Source organism: Corvus hawaiiensis, chromosome 5 (genome assembly GCF_020740725.1).
Source record: "Corvus hawaiiensis isolate bCorHaw1 chromosome 5, bCorHaw1.pri.cur, whole genome shotgun sequence".
NCBI classification, from domain to species: domain Eukaryota; kingdom Metazoa; phylum Chordata; class Aves; order Passeriformes; family Corvidae; genus Corvus; species Corvus hawaiiensis.
In genome coordinates, this window is record NC_063217.1 from 52321666 (window position 1) to 52338665 (window position 17000).

Here is a 17000-nt window from a genome sequence, read left to right on the forward strand (position 1 = left end):
ATTCTGATTCATTGAACTTGCCACAGACTCCCCCTTCCTCAGCTAACAAATAGTCTAATGCAATTCGGTTTTGGTGTACAAAGGCCCGCATCTGGGAATGTTGTTTAGCTAACAGTTCTAGTGCATCCGAGGTATGATTTGAAACCACTTCTACTACAGCTTGGAGCCTTATGAGTTGATTGAGTAAATATACAGGGGTTCTATACCCCCAGCTCCCATCCTGTGCCCATGTTGCTGGGCGATAATATTGGATTATTCTTTCGGCGGGCCATTCTTCTTCACCCCACTTTTGATTCCCACCTGCTATAGTGTTGGGGTTTTTAAGAGATGTTGGGGTTTTTAAGAGATCTAGGGTATTTTTCTGTTAAAGGAATTTTCCCCTATTCTGTTACTAAGATACAAATAGCTGGGTGCTTCAGAGAAGACAAAAGACCTGGCTACTCTTTTGTTTCACCTGGGTGTGGGGTCAGTTCGCTCTCGGCATCCGGAGAGAGAAGCTGCAGAGAAAGGAGCTGCTGGTTCTTTTTTTTCGGCCGTTTTTTTCTTTCTGCTGGAAAGAACACTGGGATCCCAAAGCCGCTTTCCCTGCCCTGCTGGAGGCTGGGCTGTGGCCGCCCTGCCCCGCTGCTGCTTGGAGCCTTCACTACGCTGTAGCTGTGCTCGAACTGCCTGCCCGACCTCTGGCGGGGTTCCCCGTTTGGATACATCTCGTCTGTCCTCCGGGATTTGTGGTCGTCCCTGCTGTTCCAGCCTGCCATTCCAGCTTGCTGTTCCCGAGGGTCCGGCCGGACACCGGAATCGGCTGCCCAGGGGTTTGTGAAGCCTTTGTTCCATCCCTTCCCGGGATCCCGGGGCACCAGTGCCGCGTGCTCCCCGAGCTCGCTCCGGAGCGCCCCCTGCAGCCGCGGGGGAACCATCGCACCTGCCCTGCTCACCGGGAGCCGCCAGCGCCCCTGCCGGCTGCGAGCGGAACTGCACCCGAGGGGAAAGGGCCCGACAGCCGAGAAGGCTGGCACTGGGTTTGTGATTGTTTGCTGTTACTGCCGCAGTTATTGCTGTTTGTTTGACTGGTTATATATATAATAGTAAAGAACTGTTATTCCTATTTTCCCACATCTTTGCCTAAAAGCCCTTGATTTCAAAATTATAATAACTCGGAGGGAAAGTGGTTACATCTGCCATTCCAAGGGAGGCTTCTGCCTTCCTTAGCAGACACCTGTCTTTCAAACCAAGACATATAGGTAGTGTTTTCTTTATCCCCCTTTTCTTTCAGCTTAAGGTTTCGTATAGAGGGGGTCCTAACAGGCCACTTTCTGATCTGGGGAGTGTAAAGAAAGAAGGTTGAATCATACCTAGAGTGCATGAACCTTTCCATTTACTGGGTAGTTCGCTGTATGCCTTTTTGCCACATATCCAGTATATACCATCAGGGGCTTTCCATTTTATTCTCGTATTTTCTGGTTCTCTCCGATACTCTTTTAAGTCTTCTAAGAATTGGTAAGGGTTAGCTCCAGATTGCTTGTACCAACAAAGGTTGACTCGACTATTCCAATCATAATTTGCTTTTCTTTCTTGACTCCAATATCCTGCAGGGGGTTCTGGTAGCCAGATTTTACTTTTGTTATTCGAATATATTGCTAGGGTGGATATACACGGGGTGTATCCCACAACCTCAGTATATTCATTTCCTTCCCTGCTGATGCAAATTATTCCTATTACTTCTTGGTCTAGAATCCAACCTTCAGGCCTCTGTGTAGTCTTTGAGAACTGATTTTTATCTCTTTTTAGAAGTTGTTCTGGAGCTAAGCCTTCACCCTTCCAAGGCCATTTTTCTGCTGATTTTAGCTCTCTACATATCCAACAGTTGGATAAACCTAACTCAGTAGCAATTTCTTGCATTAGGTTTATGAACAAATTAGTGTTAAGGGTTGGCCATTCCCAATCATTATACTGCTTTTCTGGTAAGTCGTATTGTTTGCTTACTGCCAATAGTCTCTCTTGTTCTATTCTCTTTTTTTTATTTCTGATTCTTGTTTCTTAAGGTCTAATGCTACCTGTTTCATAGTGTTTTCTGGGTCCATGCCATCCTTGTTCTTAGAAAAGCAAAAGGTGTTAGCATATTGCAAGCATGCCCTGTCATCATTTTCCTCAAGGTCTAGTATAACAGGTTTGTTGCTCAGGGTCAGTTTACCCTGATATTTTAAATTTTGCCCCACTTAGTAGGTTTTTCCACTCATAATACACATGCTTAATGTAGAGGTATCATAGCACAGACTGTTAACCTGAAAGTAGGCCACAAAAATGGGTTTCATTTTTCCTCTTATCCCAACAGTCTGATTACATTGGTTGCAAGTTGGAATAGGTTTTTGTGTGGCTTCTCTTTTATATCTATTAAAGTGGTGTCTACTTTTAATAGGAGGTGCCCTTGACTGCCCGTGTTTAGAGCTTGCAACTTGGGGGTAGCACAAAATTACCCCATTTGTTTTACATATTTGGAATCGAGTGCAGTTTATATGACAGGTCTTGCCTTTCTTTCTGATTTCACAGACCTCTGGGACTTGATATGTACCCCGTTCCTTTAAGAGGCTTGGCAGACACAGCTTACACCTCTTGGTGAGGTTTTCCCTCTGTGTAGGACCAGCTATCCGGCTGTAGGTTAGCTGTCTGGCATATGGCTAGGCTCAGAACCATCAGGAATCCTCACAGATGCATTCCTCTGCCTGTGCCTACGCCCACTGGGTTGCTACCAGCGGCGAGGTGAACAATCTTCTCGGTAGCAGGAATATTGTCCTGGGATCCTGTGGCCAGATCGAGCTGCATACTGCCTTTTGTACACGCCCCACCTAGAGAGTTTAACTGTGTCAGTCCCGCAGGGTACTTTATTTAACCTGCGACACTCGACAGTTAGAATCTGTGCCAAAGAGTCTAATTTTCTCCTTACTTCGTTTTTGTATAGGTGATACTACTTTAAAGAATCCAATTATATTATACTCAAATTTGTAGCAAGCTGTAAAACACGGCTAGTCAAGTCTTGTTCTTCTTCTAAACACTGTGTACACAAGCCTCTGGGTCTATAGCCCCTTTGGCAATGAGTAACCCAAACCTCGTGACAATATTCGCACTCAGAAGAGACAAACGTGTAACATGTACAAGCAATTACAATACAACTTATCTGGTCCCTCCCGGTCATTTGCTGGGCCAGCACAGTTTTATCTTTAAGTCCCCTGGGGCAGAAGTGATCCTCCACTCAGGTGTCTCTTCTTGAAGTTCTGTCTTCTTCACTCGAGAAGCGTGCGTCCAGCCTCTCTCTGCTGTCTGAACCGCTGCGTCAGTCCATGCCTTCTCAATCTCTGTAGATTTCTGTTAATTTCTATTAGGTATGGTTGTATTTGTCCATCCTCTATCCCGGGGTGTCCTACTGGCATCCCGTATAACATTTTGAAAGGTGACAGCCCTGCCTCTGAATGCGGCATAGTTCGGATATTTAACAAGGCTAAGGGGAGACATTTTACCCATGTCATTTTTGTTTCCAGCATTAATTTAGATAATTGAGCTTTTAGTGTCTGATTCATTTTTTCAACTCGACTCGAACTCTGGGGGTGCTAAGGAGTGTGATACTCTCATTGAATTCTCAGAGCTTCAGCCAATTGCTTAATAATTTTTGAGGTAAAATGTGTTCCCTGACCTGAGTCTATATAATTTATCATGCCATCGGGGTATAATTTCTTCTAATAATATTTTTTTATAAGGTTTGGGCTGTACTTCTAGGGGTTGGGAAAGCCTCTACCCAATGTGTTAATTTATTTACTAAACTAACAGATTTTTATACTTCCTCACTTTAGTCAACTCTGTAAAATTTATTTGAATTTTCTTAAAAGGCCGGTGGGCTGCAGGGCAACTTCCCAACACTGCTCATTGAGATTTAGCCCGGTTTATTTTTTGGCATGTCATGCATCCTTGTACCTCCTGCTTGGTTAACTCATAAATTCTTACATCTGAAAACTTAAAAAAAAAAAAATTGTTCTGCTAGAGCCTGTGCCCCCCAGTGAGTTTGCTGATGTAGCCTTTTTTAGAATTTTCCTACTGTATTCCTTTGACAGTAGCTCCCTCCCATCAGGTAACTTCTACTTACCTTTTTTTTTTTTTTTTTAACTTTTTCCCTTATTTTTAAATGGACTTCAATCTCCTTTTTGGAAGGTTATGGGGGGGGTATTCTCTGAGTTCTCTTTGCTCGACCTCTGGGGTACTCACCTTTAATAATGCTGCGTTTTCGCCTCTTTATCAGCTCTTCGGGTCTGGAACTGCATTCCTGTATGCACTCTGGCTCCCTGACAGCTTCCAGGATCTGTTTTATTATTTCCCCATGGGTTAATCCTCTCCTTCTGGTGTTAATTAACCCTCTTTCTTCCCAAATTTCCCCAAAAGTGTGTACCACACCAAATGCATACTTGGAGTCTGTAAAAATAGTTCCCCTTTTTTTTTTTTCGTTAGCCAATGTCCCAGGTATTCTACCTCCGGTTCAGTGAACTGGGGTTTTGATTTGGAGACTTTTAACCCCTTGTCTCCTAAGAAGTTTAACAACTTTATAGTGGCTTCTCTCACATCCCTTTCTGCTGGTCCAGCCACCAGCAAGCCATCCACGCACTGAGGCAGCCTGGCTCCCCGAACAAAACCGGCTGAGCAATTGCTCAAGAGCCCGACCAAACAAGCTCGGTTGTAGGAACTTTGGGGTTCAGTCTGGACCGGGCGTAGACGGACGGTGACGAGATCTCTATAAGCAGATCTTGGAACATGTGGTTTATTGCAAAGGGCGTGGGTACAGGGGCACTGCTTAGAGCTGCAGCTGGCAGCTCTGAGCAGGCCCAAGAGAGCAAGAGAGTAAGCGAGTAAGTAAGGAGAGAGAGAGAGAGAGAGAGAGAGTGTAAGAGTGTGCGAAGAGTAAGAGAGAGAGTGAGAGTGGAGAGTGTGTAAGAGTGGAATGGTGAAGTCCTGGTTACAATACAATAAATCATCTTCTGTACTGAATATTCTAATTGTCACTAACCAATCTAATACAAGATACAAATCCTATAGCATTTACATACAGCCTATAAGAGTTCTTATATTACCATAGAGTGTTACATCTTAACTTCTAAAAACTACTCTTTGGACCCCTTCTGCTGAGCTAGTAGGGTCTGCTCTGACCCTTGGACCTGCCTGCAAGCAGAGGGTATTGTTCAATCAAGGGGGGATTACCTTCAGTCGGCCATACCATTGTTTTCCAGTTGTTCAGTAACTAAGACTTGGTATTTCAAAGGTGGCTTTCATTTCAATGTCGCCTGTAGTTTTCATATTCCCAAAATCTTTTGTCAGGCAATCATATTTATAAGGCTTTCCTGTTTCATCTTCCCCAACACTCGGTGAGTCCACAAACCCCTGAGGCAAGGAGGCTCACCCGAGCCGCCGCCCCCAGCGGGTTCCCGGATCCCCCCACCGAAAAGTGAAACAATCCCAGCTCTCCTCTGCCAGAGTACAAGTCCAAAAAGGCACCTCTCAAGTCTACCACACTACACCAGGTATCTGAGGGGGAGTGTCACCCAGCAAAGTGCACGGATTAGGGGACCGTGGGGAACAGCACCCCAGCTATTACTTGCTTTAGTCTTTTTCTCCCTTCTATAGGAAGAGGATATTGTTTAACTCCTAATCAGATCTTCTGGCCTTTTAATCTCAATACGAATGGGTGTCATTTCTATTCTGCCTGCCTCTCCTTTGGTATAAGAGACTTTCGAATTCACCTTGTCTTTATCCTCTATGGATAGTTTGTATAAGCTCACTACAAACTGTGACTCCTGAACAATCAAGCTTACCTCCAAAGCCACCATCAAATCTTTTCTTAACAAATTGTAGTCTGCCTCTTCAATCAACAAAACATTCCCTAGGCATGTCCTGGTTTCAGATTTGAACTCTACATTTTTAATAACCGGGACATTAAAGGATTCCCCTTTTGCTCCGACCACCGTCAGGGTATCTTTGCTTGTTGTACATCCACTCGGCAGTCACTGAACGGTGGTTTGTTCAGCTCCCGAATCTACCAAAAAAAATCAGTTCCTGCTTTAGGGGTCTGACTTTTAATTTTATCAAGGGCTTCCTGGACCGTAAATTGAGAAGCCTCTGACATGCCTAGACCTCCTGAAAGATTTTGTCATCTTTCATCCTTCTCCCATGCATCAACCCCTTTCTCTTCTTGCGTGCTAAATATTCCAGTGTGCATAGTCCCCCCATCAACTAAAGCATACCCTGACATTCTTTTTCCTTGTACACATCTGGAAGAACCGTCTACAGATATTATTTCTCTTCTGAAAGGGCTTGTTCATCGAGATCTGCTCAAACTTTGGTGTTTTGCTTCTCCTTTAAGAGAAACAGCAGAAGCAGTCGTTGCCAGGGGAACGGTGCAGGCGAGGGAGTGGGGGTAGGAGGTGGGAATCCTCTCTGAGGCTGATTCCTCCAGGAGTGGGGGGGGGATAAGCGGGAAGTGCCGCTGGCACTGGCAAGGGGACAAGCTCTTCTGACGGATACCAGAGCCTGGTGTGGAGCCTCTGCACAGGTCCACAGCAGCCATGGCAGCAGCACTCCGAGCTGCCGGCGGGCCCAGCACAGCCCACGGGGCCGAAGCCGGGTTCAATGGAGCTGTGTCAGACAACGCAGCGGGGGCAGGGGCCAGCAGAACGGCCGCGGACATCGGGACCGGGGCCGGAGTAGGGACTGGGGCCACCACTGGGGCCGGGGCAGGGGCACGGGCGGGAGGCCATAAGGGGATGCTGGTCTGCCGCTGGACCCGCAGGGGCTGGAGGGGGCGGCGGGAACACTGGGGCTACCGGCAGAGCCGCTGCCGCTGGGACAAGTGGTGGAGCCGCAGGCGATGCTATAAGAGCCGGGACAGGCGGGACCTCAGGCTCCAGGGCCGGCGGTGCAGCTGCGAGCGGCGCCACAGGAGCCCGGGCTTGGGGGGGGGGTGGGGGGCAATGCTTCCAGGGGGCCCCAGCCCCTCTCTTTCTTGTTTTCCTTTTTCTCCTTTCCTTGGGTTTATGTCTCCTTTCGGGACAGTCCACCCCAATCCTCTAATATCCACCCTAGGGGACTATCTCTAAGGATTTCAGGTATCCCTTGTTCCTTCCCACCCCCTGATTTTTCTTAGGGTTTTCTTGAGATTGTACTCTTTTTCTGTCCCGTCTTAAAGAAAAATGAAAAAAAGATTAAAAAATTACTTCTTACCTGGACTTTGCGCAGAGTCCTCTAAGTTCCTGAATTCGGTACCGTTTCGAATTTGTATTTTAATTTCTTACCGGTATAGTAGCCCTCGCAGAGGACCCCTCTGGGGGTTTTCCTCTGGTAACTGCTCTCAAAGTTCTGACTTTTACCTGGAATAACTATGTCCAAGACTAGGGGGCTTAGAATCCTTGAACTCGATAAAGGACGTACCCTTCCCCCTAGCCGTCCGCGATCGATCCCTCGAATTTCTCGATTTATTCGGGCTTGACGTGTGGAAAAGAATTAGATTTTACCCCGTGTCTTTCGCTTCCCCCATGACCGACCTCTTCCCTCGCGGGAGAGAGGAACTGTGATCTTGGGGTCCGCACTCGCTTCGTGATAATATCACGTCTCACACACGTGTTCGATCACCCTCACTCAACCACGTGATACATACGGTCCGTTTTCCTGCGTGGATTCTTCGTGCACATAGATTTTTATGAGTGAATTACCCTGCTGTGGCTCCGGGGATCCCACCCTGGGTCCCCCCCGAGTTCCCTGAGAGCTCGTTTTATTCCCTTCTCTCGATCGAAGTTCTGATTTAAATTAGGTTCATTGATACGATTGGTCCGCGGGATCCCCTGTCTGGCCAGGCCGCTAGAAAAATCAGCGGGGCGCCTCCTGGGCGAAAAAGGGGTCCGCGATACCCCAAATCCTATCACGTCGGGGTCACCAAACTGGGATAAACAGAATTGCCCAATCAAAATTTACAAAGAAATAACATTTATTATGTGACCGAAATATCGGTCTCAAAAGCCACGATCGAGAAAAGCAGCTCCGAGCCCGGGGTCGGAGCTGGGTGAACACGCATAGATCTGATCTCTATCGCACCAGACCTCCCAAGTTCACGACTGCTGCTTCGGCTGGTTCCTTCTTATACAGTTTTTGGGCAAAGTCCGAATTAATTCTATTCTTCTCGTAATTTCAGCATATTCATGAAGTTTTCTTGTCCTGGAGTTGGGCTGCACAAAGCCTTTCCTGGCTCTGATGAATTGTCCATCCTGGGTGATGAATGGGCCATTTCTGGTGATGGAAGGGCCATCTCTGATGATAGATGGGCCATCTCTGGTTCCTGGAACAGTTATTTTTAGTTCTTGGAATGTCCTATTCCTTATCAGATGAGATGTAGATATCAGAGTGTGGTGATCAAGTCGTCATGGTGCAAATGTCTCTGTGATAAGATCCAACCCCACCTAGGTGGAAACCTCACTTATTGTGAGAGAACTTCCTTTAGTGTTGTGAAATTTTTCTCTCAGCCGGGCTGGTGGAGGGATTTTGAAACTGTCTCTACATGGTCTGATTACATTCCAGTTTTATACATAGTAGCACGAATTACATACTTTATTTATAACACACCTCATCTTTTTTTTTATTTTTTCAGAGCAGGACTGATCCTACCTGCTCCATATATTCAGCAAAGTTGTCAGTTTTTTTCTAAAGATGTTAGAATTAACCCAAAATATCTACAAATACCAAAAAATCACACTGAAAGCTAGGCAGTATTAAAACAAAAAGGCAAAATGCTTTTCCAGACCTCTCTTAGGAGACGATATTGCTCTATGGAAAGAAAAAAAATACATGGAAAAGTGAAATACCAAAAATTATTTTTACATCTATGGACGTCTATTGAAAATACCTGACAAACCAGAGATGTGCACTCAAATAAATATAAAAGTGATTACTTTCACAGAAAATAATGCCCAAGTGAGATGACTCAGTCAAGCAACATGACTACTGAAAAATTTTTCTGTGCTTAGACTAAAGATATTTTCTGTGAAATATAATTCCTAGGGGAAAAAAAGAAAAAAAACATAGTTTTCTTGCTAAACCACAGTAACACAGTTTCCATTTTATATCCAGTAGTCTTTATAGAAATAGTTTGCTGTAGAATTGATTATTCTCTTTAATAAATATGTAAAAGCAAACTAAAGTCAAACTACAAACAGTCCTATCTCCCACTTCAAGGAAAATCATTCTTACAAGAAAACCATCTATTTCTTTACGAATGAGAAAGCATTTAGCTTTTAATGGAAAGGAAAAATCTAGCCAGATATTTCAACTGTCTTGTTTTTTGTTTTAGTTGATATAACTTCTGTCTAGAGACAAATTGCCCTTCTAAACCTGGAAAAAAATACTACTTTTTTTCTTAGATAATATTAGAATTTGATAAAACCCACCAGCATTCTACATAAGAATTAATCTAGAGCTTTAGTAGTAGATAATCTTTAAGCATTTAAGAAATACAAGCTATAGAACTAATTGTACAAAAGCATAAAAGGTAATTTTAAATTACTATTCAATAGAGTGCTGTCTACAAGAACATTTATAGTGATGTGTAACTTCCACACACCTGGTTCAGCTGTTGCATTTCTTCCCACCAGAAAATGGCAGGAAGTTAAACTGAAACTTATGATCACCACAGCTGCCAAATCCCTGTCTGTTGTTTCAGTGGTTTAGCTACTGAAGTGCAGAAATGTTTCAAACAAATGAAAATGAAAATCCTGTTCTGATATTTGTTGTATATGCAGTTTCTAAAAGCAAAATTAACTTTCATGCCCCTTAATAAAGCTAAATATTTTGTTAACACATCATACTTTCATAGGTAATTTCAAGAAATTTATGAAATGAGATACACAGATGTAAATTTGCTTTTAATAGCTAGAGAAATAAACTTTGCCATGAGAATGATTTTTTTGAGCTACTATTTTTTAAAATTCATTTAACTGAATTAAAAGTCATTTCAGGTCACTAAACCCTGTTTATGCTTGGCAACCCTAAATTATTAATTGAAGCAGAAACAAATATTTCATCACAAATCCTTTTAAAGTAGCAATGCCATTGTAACTAAATTTTTACAATTGATTTTCTCCTAAACAGTTTAGTTGAATGACTGAAATTATAATCCACAATATATTTTCCTCTATGCTTAAAGGCTGCCTTTACAGCATTTTGAAAACTATCAAACAAACCTATATGAGATCTGCGTGAAATGACTCATTAGTCGAAAGTTCCTGGAATGACCCAGATAACTGGCTTTGTTTTCCATAAAACAGTTCTATCTCGACACTATACATTTATCCTTATGCACAAGCATGACTGAATTATAACTGTATGATTTTTCTTTTCAATGCTACATTGTAAGGTAACATTCCTAGAGTGCCTACATTCATTTTAAGTCATGGCAGAACTTATTTCACCATCTTAATTTCATTTTGTATGTAGATGAAGTAGCACAGTACTACAGTCTAGGAAAAAAGAAAGTACAAATAGGAATAGGAATGACTTTTAAAGCTGTTTAATCCATAAATTGCCATAGCTGTTTCTGAAGAATTTGGACATTAGTGTACTTCCAGTCATACTGGTTAATACAAACTTCTTGTTGAGTTTTTAAACCTATTCTTTATTTCATACAGAATTTAACCTGCATCACTTCTTGAAAATTCAACTAAAACTAAAAGACATTTTAATAGTATTGCTACCCATGTATTTGTAAACGAATTTCACAGAATTCTGTTAGCGCTGCAATTTCTAGAAAACAGCAAAATGATGGATGATGTATTTGTAAAGCTTTCTGGAGCTCCCATCGCTTTTTTGAAAAGGAGGTGGAAAGCCCATTATCTTGAAAGAATGCTACGTATTTCCTCTATAGTTATTTTTAATTTTCCTCCTGAATCTGACAGACAGTTTAAACAATATTCATCAATATATATGGCCTATTTTTTTATCAACATAACTTAATTGGAGTGATTTTTTCTGGGTATGTATGCCTGACAACGTGCAGGTACTGAACTTCTATCTTCCTCTCTCTTCCTCATCCCCACAAGAATGATGTGCCTTTCCTTCCCACATTTCTCTTCTTGAAGAACTTTTTTGAATAGACAGAAGTCTTGACAGTAAAATTCCATCCACAGGAACACCACGAGAGCACCACAAATTAACTCAGCAAGAAAAAAAAAAAGTTCTGTGGATTTTGTATCATAGTCAAGTTGAGCTGATTTTTTCCAAATGAGGCACACTTTCCTGTGACTTGATACCTGTGTGCTGTGATAAAAGAGACACTGAAGATTTCCAAAGCAGTGATGCCAGCTGAAACAGACAAAAATGTGCAAATAATTTAGCAAAGTGTTAAGTGCACCATCTGAAGTTGTGTCAGTACCATGAAATCCCTGCAGCTAACACAGAAAGCATTCCAAGTGCTAATGACTAAACCCTTCATACTTTCAAAGTCGGAGTTATATTTGGTTTGTTTCAGTTCCTTTTTTTATCCTCTAAGTGGACTATTTGCCATTTTATTTGGGCATTTGCTTGAGCACTGTAAAAATGAGAAGTCATGATGTAGGGTTTTTTTGTATTTCTATAATTTCTGCTTAGTGAGATCAAGGAAATATCATTTTACAGTACAGACATTAACAAATAGCTCATGAGTGATCTTAGGCCTCCACTGATACGAAAGTAGTGTGACTTAACTGTGTTCTTTGAATTAATGCATGGTGAACAGCAGATTTTTTAACCAGTACAGAGAGCAAGGCAAGTTCATACTGAACAAATGTAAAACAAAACAACTGACAAAAAGTGTTTAGTAAATAGAGGGATTTTTCTAATCTAATTATTATCTATTAATATTGTGTTTTAATAAAAAGGAAACATCTTTCTTGACAATTTCTCAGGGATTATTTACTGCTTTTTATTTTAAAACAATGTGCAATCTCATAACAATATCCAACAGACACCTTTAAAAGACAATGCACACCATAAGAAACAGCAGATGAATAAAGTATTACTTTTTTTCCCCATTTTCAGTTCAGTCCCTAGAATCTAATGGTCAACAGCAAGGGCGATACTCCTATTCTCACATCTGAATTCATACTTAAGATAATTCTGGCTACCTTCAGTTTATTTTCTTTATTCCAATATGTGAGAGGGAGGAAGAATCTTCAGTCCACTTTAGACTTTTAGAGGGATAATCACCAGCTTAGAAAAAACAGTCAATGTAATGCTTTTAAAAACCAATTTGGCATAGAACCATTGAATCATTAAGGTTAGAAAAGACCTTTAAGATCATTGAGTCCAACTGTTAACCCCGCAGTGCCATCTTCACCAATAAACCATGCCCTTAAGTGCCACATCTACATGTTATTTGAATGTTTTCAGGTATGGTGACTCTATCACTTCCCTGGACAGCTTGTTCCAATGCCTGACCACCCTTTCAGTGAAGTAATTTTTCCTAATATCCAGTCTAACACACACACACATCGATGAAACTTGAAGCCTTTCCCTCTTGTCCTGTTGTTTGTTACTTGGAAGAAACCGATCCCCATTTACAACCTTCTTTCAGGCAGTTGTAGAGAGTGGTAAGGTCCCTCCTGAACCGTATTCCTCCAGGCTAAACAACCCCAGCTCTCTCAGCCACTTCTCATCAGACTTGTGCTCCCTTGCCCTTTTCTGGACCCACTGCAGAACCTCTCTTGTAGCGAGGGGCTCAAAACTAAACTCAGGATTTGAGGTGTGGCCTCACCAGTGCTGAGTCCAGGGGGATGATCACTGCCCTGGTTCTGCTGGCCACACTGTTCTTGATACAAGCCAAGATGCCACTGGACTTCTTGGCCACCTGGGCACAGCTGGCTCATGTTCAGCTGCCCATCAACCAGCACCCCCCCCAGGGCTTTTCTCCAATGGGCATTTTTCCAGCCACTCTGCCACAAGCCTGTAGCACTGCATGGGGCTGTTGTGACAAAAACACAGGACCCAGCTCTGTCCAGATCCCTCTGCAGAGCCTTCCTTCCCTCCAGCAGACTCCCACTCACCTTGGTGTCATCTGCAAACCGACCAAGGGTGTACTCAATGCCATCGTCCAGGTCATCAGTACAGATCTGAAACAGGACTGAGCTCTGGGGAATCCCACTAGTGACCAACCCACCAACTGGATGCAACTCCATTCACCATCACTCTCCAGGCCTGGCCATCCCAGCCATGGGAAGCCAGATTTCCAGTCATGAACTTAGGCTTGATGGAAGACACAAAGACAGGAAAAAAAATAATGAAAGATCTTAAGCATTTGATTTTGGTTCCTAAGTTCACATCTAAGGAAATACACAAAACACAGATAAAGAAATAGTAGATCTTCAGGTTTCTTTTATTTACTTGATTCAGCCACACTATTTGGAAAAAAGACATGTCTGTTATGATCTCAAATGTGTTAATAACCTGCATGTCCACCATGACTTGTTTTCAATACCAAGTTACTGGAAATGTTTTTCAAGGGCAAGAATATCCTTCTACGCATATGAAATACCATTCCTTCGCCAATAACTTAAACATAAGAAAGGGGAAAACATCAACCATTCATCTTTTAAGCTGCTGTTATTTGAAACATTTATCTGTCAGACTTCTATTGAACTCTCCACTTTGGTTTGTGTTATTCAAAGGTTCTGTATGGACTTGATTTAAGCATTCAGCAATCATGCAGAAAATAGTTCAACTTCTGATTTTTCTAAGAAAATGAGAAAGCTAAATAAGGTAACCAGTTTTCAACACAAAATAAAACCCAGAAGCCTTGTATTAAACTGTAAGGTTTTTCCTCTTCAGTACCAAAACAAATAAATAAATAAATTTTCCAGTGTAAAGTAAAGCAAGGATGTGTGTGTTCTTTCCTGCTTCTCCACTAGAGCCTTATTTTACATAGCTTCCTAATATATTCCCTGAAAATCCAATTTGACATTCATTCAGTCAGGCGTAAATTGTGGGCCTTGAGCAGCCTGAATTCCTACACCAAGTAAAAAAACAAACAAACAAACAAACAAAACCAACCACAATCATAAGAGATTTGGAAATAGGAGTAGGAATTCTTTCTTGAGATCATGAAATTTTGTGAGCAAGATGAATTCCAAGCATGGTTTTGGAGACGCAGTCCTGCAGCCCCTGGAAAGTAACAAATTTAAGAAGTCTGATTAAATTTTTTCCCTCCCCTATCTCCCACAGCTGAAAAACTTGGGGAAGAGTGGAGCAGAGAACTCCACCCTGTTATGCATGACAAAGACTTGTGGTTGAAAAAAGTCAGGGGAGATTTTTCTCTGAAGCATCACTCCCAGAACTCGAAGCAGTGAGGAATGCTTCTAGCCAACTGCTGACAGCAGCCTGCACTCAACCCAGCTGCAAAGGCTTCCTCTCCCTCCTCCCTTTTAATGTAGGAGCAGGCAACAGGTCCTGCTCTGCACCCCAGCCTCTGCAAGCCACGTTTGCTGCTGTGTGCTGCACATGGCTGGGGCTGGACAAAGGATTGCCCCCAGCTTACACTCCAGAAGTGGACTATTAACCCAGTTATTGTGGAAACTTCCTCCTCTAGCAGATGTTTAATGCAGTAACCTCTTTCAAGACACGCCCCCCCACCACCTCCTTCCACTGCAAGGCCTTGCTTCTGGTGTCCAATGGGAATGCACTGCAGCCAACAAATACACCTTATGTCAAAAGCATCAGGACACTGCCCCCTCCTAGCAAAGCACAGGCAGGGAACTGCTAGCAGCATCAGAGAAACTCATGACATACGCTAAAAATCACAGCCATAAAGTATAAGCAGTACAAATAAGATGGTAAAAAAGGCAGAAAGGAAATTCCTGCTCTAACAGCTATAGCACAACCAGAGCATTCCTGACTCCTTTCCTCACCTGATTGTGAACTGCAGACACCACTAAACTTACATTAAATCTCTGCTGAAAGAAACACACGACTGCTATGAATACTGCCAGCTGACAATGTTCTTGTAAAGGGCCACTGTCTGGCAATCACATCAGAAAGAGATGTGGTCCAGAGATGGAACAGAAAGGAACGTATACCCAGTCTTCTCAGGGAGATGGGTGATTTCTCCCGCCCCTGGGCTTTGAGGGTTTTCTTGTATTTGCTGATGTTTTAAGCCTAGATGATCTCTTGCCCCTCCAGGGCAACACTAGAATAGGAGAACAATGATTCAGTAGGAGAGATTTACCTGAACAGAGCAATGAAACTTTGTGATGTTTTAACTAGAGCTAGTAGAGCAAAGTCTGGATATGGCTTACTGCACAGTTCCCCTTGTCTGACACTTCCAGAAAAGCCAAAAAACTACATGTGACAATAGAGCAAGATGCAAACACTGAAGACAGAAAGAATCCAGAAAGCAAACAAACAGAAACAAGCAAGAAAAAGCCCCTGATGGCTTACAGGAAAGAAGGCAATTAAAAAAAAAAAAAAAGGGGGGGGGTTGGGGGGAAAGCACAAATTTGACTTAATTTCTTTACTTGAAGAGTTTTTCCAACAAATGAAATTGGAGAATATGGTGAGGGTGAGATGAGATGATGAATGAAAGAGCACAGAAACAGGTTCACTATGTTTCCTCTACTCTCTATTTATGCCAGGCTCTCTGGAAAGATTGACCATATTACTGATGTACAGGTAACAAAGGCACAAACCAAAAGCATTCCTGTACCTTGCTGGGAAATTCATTCTTCAAAGGTTAACTCATTGCACAGTGTTTTTCCACGTGCTTGATTTACACCTCAGACAGGCCATACAGCTTGCAGAGGCATCTGTTGGGATATGTCTCCAAAACGTGGGCTCACAACACCAGGTCTGCAGATTTCCTGAGGCACCTCCAGCCAGCGCTCCTTCACATACAGAGTCTTGAATTACATCCACCTGGACCAGGGAGGCACTCTGAATATTTTCTTGCAATTTTCAATCACGGCAAGAACCTGATCTCATGTGGCTGCCAACTAACCATTGTGAAAAACGAGGTTCACTCTTTGTAAAATTTTAAGGAAAGTTTAATAAAAGGGACAATTAGGAGACAACAGCAACAAGGGTGTTACGGCCGGCCGGGTGCTTCGGCAGAGATCCAAAGGCACACCTTTACATCCAAAAGATCGTCTGTAAAATACATCGCTTATTTCGTATTCATCACCATCATGCATAATTCATTAATTCTTTGGAGTTGCTGAGTATCATCTTATCAGTCTTATCTTTTTCCTTGGCTCCATTCCATCTGCTTTCGGGTTCTTTTCTTCTGATAAGATTTTCCAGGAATGTGAAGACCCCCCCCATCCTTCCCAAACTGACCACCCAAACTACAGACATTCTACAGCATTACATTACAGAACCCAGGCAAAGCTTTTCTAACATTAAGGAACATAAAAAAACCAACATCACAATAAATCCATAACAATGATGTAGCATGCGAAAAGCCAACATCACAATACCATTGATAACAGAGGGATCTGCCAGAGGGGACCCGCGGTGATGCGGTCCTGGCCGCGGAGGGATCCGCTGGAGGGACTACTTGTGATGCGATCCTGCCCGCAGAGGGAACAGCGGTGAGGCGTCCTGGCCGCGGAGGTGTGAAAAACGAGGTTCACTCTTTGCAATAAAGCAGTTTTTTCCTGAGGAATGAGAGGGAAATAATTTCTTTTTACCCTGCTACATTTCCATTTTATTTTTGGGCAAATAGAGCAGTATTAGGAAAAGCAATCAGAGCTCCGGAATAACATCTGACTTTTTCTACTGCAGAGAAGAACGTGAGCATCCTTTGCTCTTTAGGCTTACCTGTTTAAGCACAAGCTGTGCATTATATTACAGCATTCTTGAAAAAGAGCTGTCAAGAACAGCTCTTTTCACCTGATGGGCTTTCCTTTGCTTTCTCTTCCTCAGAATCACACACACTGCTCTATATTTTGTGCTCAGAGCACAGT

The 17000-nt window shown here is 42.8% G+C and overlaps 1 long non-coding RNA gene across 2 annotated transcripts; it reads right to left on the reverse strand.

Annotated features, from left to right (window-relative positions):
- Positions 1-10081: 10081 nt before the first annotated feature.
- On the reverse strand, positions 10082-16628 carry LOC125325645. Of its 2 annotated transcripts, XR_007203466.1 has the most exons (4): positions 16512-16628; positions 15743-15951; positions 13092-13290; positions 10082-11373 (listed from the first exon to the last, which is right to left on the reverse strand). It is a non-coding gene; the product is annotated as an uncharacterized LOC125325645 (long non-coding RNA). The 2 variants fall into 2 exon arrangements; XR_007203465.1 differs by lacking the exon at positions 16512-16628 and having other exon boundaries at positions 15743-16149.
- Between the last annotated feature and the right edge of the window lie 372 nt (positions 16629-17000).